Source organism: Oryx dammah, unplaced genomic scaffold, assembly GCF_014754425.2.
Source record: "Oryx dammah isolate SB20612 unplaced genomic scaffold, SCBI_Odam_1.1 HiC_scaffold_2, whole genome shotgun sequence".
Taxonomy (NCBI): Eukaryota; Metazoa; Chordata; class Mammalia; order Artiodactyla; family Bovidae; genus Oryx; species Oryx dammah.
The window spans coordinates 68,933,452-68,942,379 of NW_024070186.1; the positions used below are offsets into that span (position 1 = coordinate 68,933,452).

Sequence of the window (8,928 nt, forward strand, 5' to 3'; positions counted from 1 at the left end):
TGTGTATGTGTGTGTGTGTAGAATATACATTAGTAGATAGCTAATGGGAAATTGCTATATAACACGGGGGGAGCTCAATCCAGTGTTCTGTGACAACCTAGAGGGGTAAGATGATGGGTGGTGGGAGGGAGGTTCAGGAGGGAGGGGACATGTATATACTTCATGGCTGATCCACGATGCTGTACAGCAGAAACAAATACAACATTGTAAAGCAATTATCCTCCAAAATTAAAAGTAAAGTTTAAAAAATTTCTGTTAGAGTGCAAGCTTAGAGGATGGATTTTTCTTGTTTATTACATTTTCTGATTAAGAGAATTCATTTCTAGACCATATGTGATTTAACAAATTTTTAATACTCCAAGGGTCATAAAATAACTCGCCATTAAAACTACATAAAAGTTAAAAAAAAAAAAAACAGAACTGTAGCAAACCTCTTTCCCAGCTGGAACCGTGAAGGGTGCCAGAAGAGATCAAAAAAATGGTTCCTGCTGTGCCAAAAACCCTTAAGAAAAAGTGAAAGAATTTTGCAGAATTTAAGATCAGGTGCCTGAGGAAGAAGCTTGCCCAAAAGAAGCTTCATAAGGCAAGGAGGAAGTTTATCTATGAAAAAGCCAAGCACTATCACAAGGAATACAGGCAGATGTACAGAACTGAAATTCAACTGACTATGGTGGCACAAAAAGTCATCAATCTATGTATGGCGGAACCCAAACTGGCATTTGTCATCAGGATCAGAGGTATTGATGGTGTGAGCACAAATGTTTGAAAAGTGTTTTAGCTTCTTCGCCTTTCACAGATCTTCAGTGGCACCTTTGTGAAGCTCACCAAGACTTCAGTTAACATGCTGGGAACTGTGGAACCATACATTGTTTTGGGGTACCCAAATCTAAAGTCCATAAATGAACTGATCTGCAAGTGTGGCTATGGCAAAATCAGCAAGAAGCAAATTGCCCTGATGGATAACAAGTTGATTGCTCAATCTCTTGGTAAATATGGGATCTTCTGCATGGAGGATCTGATTCATGAGATCTGAAGGAGATCAACCCTGGGATTTCTTTGGAAGGAATGATGCTAAAGCTGAAGCTCCAGTACTTCGGACACCTCATGCGAAGAGTTGACTCATTGGGAAAGACTCTGATGCTGGGAGGGATTGGGGGCAGGAGGAGAAGGGGACGACCTAGGATGAGATGGCTGGATGGCATCACGGACTCGATGGACGTGAGTCTGAGTGAACTCTGGGAGATGGTGATGGACAGGGAGGCCTGGCGTGCTGCAATTCATGGGGTCACAAAGAGTCGGACATGACTAAGCGACTGAACTGAACTGAACTGAACTGTACTGTTGGGAACTGTTTCAAAGAAGGAAACAACTTCCTGTGGCCCTTCAAACTGTCTTCTTCACAAGGTGGAATGAAGAAAAAGACCACCCATTTTGCAGACAGTGGAAATGCCAACAACAGGGAAGACCAGATCAACAGGGTCATTACAAGGATGAACTAAGGTATCTACCATGATTATTTTTGTAATTTGCTCAGGTAATAAACACTGTGCTCAGTCACTTGGTTGTGTCCTCTGCCTCTTTGCAACCCCATGGGCTACAGCCCACCAGGTTCCTCTGTCCTCTTTCTTTCTCCAGGAAAGAATACTGGAGTGGGTTGCCATTTCCCTCTCTAGGAGATCTTTCTGACCCAGGAATCGAACCCAGGTCTCCGGCATTGCAGGCAGATTCTTTACCAACTGAGCTATAAGGGAAGCCTCAAGATAATATTATCTTTACTTAAAAAAAATTCAGCAAAAGTAGTCTACTTGGCATTCCTCTAGGGAATCTTCCTGACCCAGGTACTGAACCCATATCTTCCAGGTTTCCTACTTTGTAGGCAGATTTTTTACTGCTGAGCCACCAGGGAAGCCCCTAATTAACACTGACTGCTTTCAAGTTGAAAAAAACAAAAACACTGTATCAAATGATATTCTATCTTTCTTTGATAACTAAAGGACATGTGGGGGATTTTTCAATACTACCAAATCAGAACATAAATTACATTGCAGCTCACTGAAATGATGATGACAGAATGCCAAGTTGGTAAAGAATCTGCCTGCAATGCAGGAGACATGGGTTAGATTCCTGGGTCAGGAGGATCTCCTAGAGAAGGAAATGGCAACCCACTCCAGCATTCTTGCCTGGAGAATTCTATGGACAAAGGAGCCTGGTAGGCCACAGTCCATGGGGTTGCAAGAGTCGGACATGACTTAGCAACTAAACCACCATCAATATTAACATTTTCCAAAACGTTGGTGTTGGCAAGAAGGTAAGCATAATCTCATCTATAAACATCATGTATATATAGCCATATTAACTATTACCTGCAACTGTATTAATATCACTTAATGAAAAATATATATACTTCTGATTTGTATTAATTTTCTACTAGACTTATGGACTACTTCCTTCGTAAATTATTTGTTTTTAATAAACTCATACAATTTGGAATAAAAACTGGTAGCAACTAGATTTTTTTTCCCCATCTACCTCCTGCTTGTAACAGCCTTATAAATATATATAAGAACTTTCTTTTTCAGATTAGATGTGCTAATAAATTTCCCTGCAATTTAATATGTAACTCTCTTTGAAGAAGTGAGTGATTTGCTGCTATTTTTATGCATTTGAATCAACTTCAGAAATATGGTACTTTTCGAGCCTTTGAGACCTCCTATTTGAATTTGTACCTGCCTGGGGCTTCCCATTTTATGATTCTAGTTCCACCCAAGTGAAAACACTCATGTAGAATCTTTTAATAAAATCATCTTAAGACGGTGTGAACAGAGAAAGTGAGTTAATTTAAATTACTTTCAGTTCCAGTTCAAAAGTTCTGATAGATCCAGGCAGATTTATTTGGGGTCCTGGACAAGTCTGGGCCTGGTATGTCTTAGAAATAGCTGGCACAACTGGCCATCTGAGATTGACCTCAGACCTAGCCTGTGCTGTTCTTTTTAACACAGGGTTATGATGGTAAGTGGAAAGGAGTAACTTAACCTGTTACCCTTCGATTTCGTTCTGGTGCCCCTTCACTTGGAAACTGATTGGCCTCTCTGTCCACCAGTACCCTCCCACCCTTACAGCAAGTGCCCATTAACACACTCCACCCAAGAAGAACCTAGAGTGGCTGGGATGGATTGCCATCCCAATGCATCCATTCAGGAACACACAAGCTAAGCCACAAGAAGTGCGGTGGTGAGAGAGGCCAGGTACATGGACCTTCACTGGACACAGAATCTCTAGTCCCCACTCTTGGTCCCTGAGACCCTCCCTGAGTCCCTGGTCCCCACCTTTGGTCTCTGAGATCCTCCCTGAGTCCCTAGGACTCATATTTCCCAAATACATGGGGAAACAATGGAAACAGTGACAGACTTTGTTTTGGGGGGCTCCAAAACCACTGCAGATGGTGACTGCGCCATAAAATTAAAAGACACTTGCTCCTTGGAAGAAAAGTTATGACCAACCTGGACAGCTTATTAAAAAGCAGAGACATTACTTTGTCAACAAATTTTCGTCTAGTCAAAGCTATGGTTTTTCTAGTAGTCATGTATGGATGTGAGAGTTGGTCTATAAAGAAAGCTGAGCGCCAAAGAATTGATGCTTTTGAACTACGGTGTTGGAAAAGACTCTTGAGAGTCCCTGGACTGCAAGGAGTTCCAACCAGTCCATCCTAAAGGAAATCAGTCCTGAATATTCATTGGAAGGACTGATGCTGAAGCTGAAACTCCAATACTTCAGCCACTTGATGCAAAGAACTGACTCACTGGAAAAGACCCTGGTGCTGGAAAAGATAGAAGGTGGAAGGAGAAGGGGATGAAAGAGGATGACATGGTTGGATGGCATCACCTACTCAATGGACACGAGTTTGAGTAAACTCCGGGAGTTGGTAATGGACAGAGAGACCTGGCGTGCTGCAGTCCATAGGGTCACAAAGAGTCAGACATGACTGAGTGACTGGACTGACTGACTGACTCCCTGGTCCCACTCTTGGTCCCTAAGACCCTCCCTGAGTCCCTAGCTCACTCTTTCAGAGTAGCTGGGGATCACTTCCTACGTGAGTCAACCATCAAGCCCACCATTTGGGCCCCCTCCCTCTCTGGACTGGAGGCTTTTCCCCCAGTTTTGTAACTTCAAGTAACCTTTTATACATTCCCCACCCTGGTTTTCTTTAGTAGAAAAAATAAATAAAGTTCCGTGTGAGTGGTATGAGTAAGATGAAACTTAATTAGTGCCCACAAACTGCAGTGAAATCTGAAGATGAAAGGGGATGTTATTGCAAAATGCTGGCATCATGGATTCCTGGCTCCACACTCATTTTCTTTTTCCTTGAACAGATGCTTTACTCAAGGGGAAAAAAAGAACCATCTCTCCCTTTCACTAGGCTGGAGAAACCACTTCCTCATTCATTTTCATTTCTCTCAATTACACACTACTTACTATATAGTTAAGAATTCTTTGGTAGCTGAAATTCTCCATGTTCATGAGAACTATATTTGTCTTCAAATTTAGAGATGTACAAATCCCAACAACCTAAAAAGTATACAACAGCTTATGTTCTTTGTGAGATGCTGTGTATTTGTCAGAGATTAAATAAACCCCAAACTGAGTAATTATCCTGGTATGAGTAGTTTTTGCTGGTGCAAGCAGCAATGTAAACTGTCAAAACTAAGGTAATAACTGATCTTATATTCTCTCTGTAGGAAAAACAAACAATAAGGGAGTATGAGCCATGCTACACATTTACAGAGGTTCAGATGGGACCTTTCTTGTCCTTCCTCATAATGCCTAACTCCAGACATCTTTGCTAATCAAATGGACACGGACCCTATGATCTAGGCTGTGTCAGAGAAATCAGTGTCACCTCTCTACAGATGTTCTTCCTGCTCCGATGAGTGATAATACTAATGACTAACTCTCACTGAGTAGTTACTATGAGCCAGGAACAGTTCTAAGACTTTACATGCCTTAATTCATTTCTTGGGCATGTTTAAGAGCAGAGGGCTACAGTGAGTTACACAACCTCACAAGAGCTACAGAACTGGGCCAACCTGGCATAGAAAAAGCTCATTGTATAACTGAAGGGGAAACTAACAAACAATAGCTGAAATTGTTAGATGGTTCGAGAGCCCTTGATTTATGGTCTTGTTTGAAATCCACTGTGACCAAGTCTTCACCAGGTGGCACTGGAGACAGACATATTTTATAATAATGTAAGTCAAGGTCACTGATCACTATGTGAGTGGTACTTGATTTCAAGGGTGACCTAAGGTTCTCAGGCTCCATCTTTAGAGATTCTGATCAAATCATTGAGGTGTAGGACCCAGGAACCTGCATTTTGAAAAGCTCCTCATGTGATCCTAATACGGGTGGTCCTACAATTCACGCACTAGAAAACCCTGGGTCATGGGTTATGGGTTTAATAGGTCTTGAGGGCCTGGTCTTGGGATCCTAAATATTGCTTCTGCTCCACATCACAAGACCTCCGTGAAACTCAGCTTACTCCTCTGTGCAATGCAGGGGTTGGAGCAGATATTTAAAGTATTTTCCACCTTTCAGTTCAGTTCAGTCATTCAGTCATGTTGGACTCTTTGCGACTCTATGAACTGCAGCACACCAGGCCTCCCTGTCCATCACCAACTCCCAGAGGCTACCCAAACTCACGTCCATTGAGTCAGTGATGCCATCCAACCATCTCATCCTCTGTTCGTCCCCTTCTCCTCCTGCCCTCAATCTTTCCCAGCATCAGGGTCTTTTCAAATGAGTCAGCTCTTCGCATCAGGTGGCCAAAGTACTGGAGTTTCAGCCTCAACATCAGTCCTTCCAATGAACACCCAGGACTGATCTCCTTTAGGATGGACTGGTTGGATCTCCTTGCAGTCTAAGGGACTGTCAAGAGTCTTCTTCAACACCACAGTCCAAAAGCATCAATTCTTCGGCGCTTAGCTTTCTTTATAGTCCAACTCTCACATCCATACATGACTACTGGAAAAGCCATAGGCTTGACTAGACGGACCTTTGTTGGCAAAGTAGTGTCTCTGCTTTTTAATAAGCTGTCCAGGTTGGTCATAACTTTCCTTCTCTAGCAAGCGTCTTTTAATTTCATGGCTGCAGTCACTATCTCCAGTGATTTTGGAGACCCCAAAAATAAAGTCTGTCACTGTTTCCACTGTTTTCCCATCTATTTGCTATGAAGTGATGGGACTGGATGCCATGATCTTTGTTTTCTGAATGTTGAGCTTTAAGCCAACTTTTTCACCCTCTTCTTTCACTTTCGGAGAAGGCAATGGCAACCCACTCCAGTACTCTTGCCTGGAAAATCCCATGGACGGAGGATCCTGGTAGGCTTCAGTCCATGGGGTCGCGAACAGTCAGATACGACTGAGCAACTTCACTTTTACTTTTCACTTTCATGCATTGGAGAAGGAAATGGCAACCCACTCCAGTGTTCTTGCCTGGAGAATCCCAGGGACGGGGGAGCCTGGTGGGCTGCTGTCTATGGGGTCACACAGAGTTGGACACGACTGAGGCGACTTAGCAGCAGCAGCTTTCACTTTCATCAAGAGGCTCTTTAGTTTTTCTTCACTTTTGCCATAAGGGTGGTGTCATCTGCATATCAGAGGTTATTGATATTTCTCCCGGCAGTTTTGATTCCAGCTTGTGCTTCATCCAGCCCAGCGTTTCTCATGATGCACTCTGCATATAAGTTAAATAAGCAAGGTGACAATATACAGCCTTGATGTTCTCCTTTCCCTATTTGGAACCAGTCTGTTGTTCCATGTCTGGTTCTAACTGTTGCTTCCTGACCTGCATACAGATTTCTCAAGAGGCAGGTCAGGTGGTCTGGTATTCCCATCTCTTTCCACCTTTAAGATCCAATAAAAATATGAAGCTTCTCTGATGGCTCAGTCAAGTAAAGAATCCACCTGTGATGCAGGAGACTGCTTGCAATGTAGGAGACCCAAGTTCAATCCCTGGGTCAGGAAGATCCCCTGGAATAGGAAATGGCAACCCACTCAAATATTCTTGCCTGGAAAATCCCATGGGCAGAGGAGCCTGGTGGGCTATAGTCCATGGGGTCACATGAGTTGGACACAACTTAGCCACCACAACAAAGTACATGCAACCATAAGTTAGTTTGCAAGGACAAGTCATTTCCCCTCCAGGAATTACAATAATGTGAGAACAACCCCACCTCAGCTGCTGAGTGACAGCTAGAAAGAAAAAGAACCCAACCATCTACCCTCACTCCACTTCTCTTCAGTTCAGTTCAGTCGCTCAGTCGTGTCTCATTATCTGCAACCCCATGGACTGCAGCACGCCAGTCTTCCCTGTCCATCACCAATTCCTGGAGCTTGCTCAGACTCATGTCCATCGAGTCAGTGATGCTATTGAACCATTTCTCTTAGACAACTTATAATAGCTGAGGCATTCTGAGCAGCCCCGTACTATGGTATTTTGCTCAGTGACTTGGGAAAATCATTTCCCTCAGTCACACCACACAAGGAGGGAGGGAGGCACTCATTCTGCAGATGAAGACACAGAGACCCAATCACAAAGCCACAGCAGGGAGGAGGGAGTCCAAGACTCCAGAAGGGATCAAATGCAAAGCTGAGCTTTTCCTGACAGTAAGTGGCCTTCTCATTCAGTGGCTTAGGAAGTGGGTCTTACTCTCAAGGTCTGCCCGGGAATGTTGGAGGCCAGGTCTTCATAGAGTCAGGATATTCACAAGTTTTGATAGTGTAAACTACAAATTGGCACTTAACAAGAACATTGCCAACTACTGAACAACAAAGGCATTTGCCATCTGCCTCTACAGAGATTCACTGAGCCCTGGTGGCCCAGAGGGTAAAGCGCCTGCCTGAAACGCAGGAGATCCGGGTTCAATCCCTGGGTCAGGAAGATCCCCTGGAGAAGGAAGTGGCAGCTCACTCCAGTACTCTTGCCTGGAAAATCCCATGGACGGAGGAGCCTGGTAGGCTACAGTCCATGGGATTGCAAAGAGTCGGACACAACTGAGCAACGTGATTTTCACTTCACTTTCTACGGAGATTAAACCCTATACTACTATAGCTGTCGACCTTCAACAACCCCTGAGGGAGTTCAGGGTGGAGTGAGGCACTCTGTGCTCCAGGGAATCTGGTGGGACAGGTCTTTAGATAGTTGGATGTTTTTAGGTCTTTAGACAATTGGATGTTTTTAGATCTTTAGATAGTTGAATGTTTTAGTGCTGCACTCAAGATGCCAGCAAATTTGGAAAACTCAGCAGTGGCCACAGGACTGGAAAAGGTCAGTTTTCATTCCAATACCGAAAAAAGGCAATGCCAAAGAATGCTCAAACTACTATACAATTGCACTCATCTCACATGCTAGTAAAGTAATGCTCAAAATTCTCCAAGCCAGGCTTCAGCAATATGTGAACTTACAGATGTTCAAGATGGATTTGGAAAAAGCAGAGGAACCAGAGATCAAATTGCCAACATCCGTTGGATCATTGAAAAAGCAAGAGAGTTCCAGAAAAACATCTATATCTGCTTTAGTGACTATGCCAAAGCCTTTGGACTGTGTGGATCACAATAAATTATGGAAAATTCTTCAAGAGATGGGAATACCAGACCACCTGACCTGCCTCTTGAGAAATCTGTATGCAGGTCAGGAAGCAACAGTTAGAACTGGACATGGAACAATAGACTGGTTTCAAATAGGGAAAGGAGAACGTCAAGGCTGTATATATTGTCACCCTGTTTATTTAACTTAGATGTAGAGTACATCATGAGAAACACTGGGCTGGATAAAGCACAAGCTGGAATCAAGATTGCTGGGAGAAATACAATAACTTCAGATATGCAGATGACACCACCCTTATGGCAGAAAGTGAAGAAGAACTAAAGAGCC

General features: G+C 43.4%; 1 pseudogene; it reads left to right on the top strand.

The window, feature by feature from the left end:
- Positions 1-176: 176 nt before the first annotated feature.
- Positions 177-1,695, top strand: LOC120881750 (annotated as a pseudogene).
- The last annotated feature ends 7,233 nt before the right edge of the window (positions 1,696-8,928 follow it).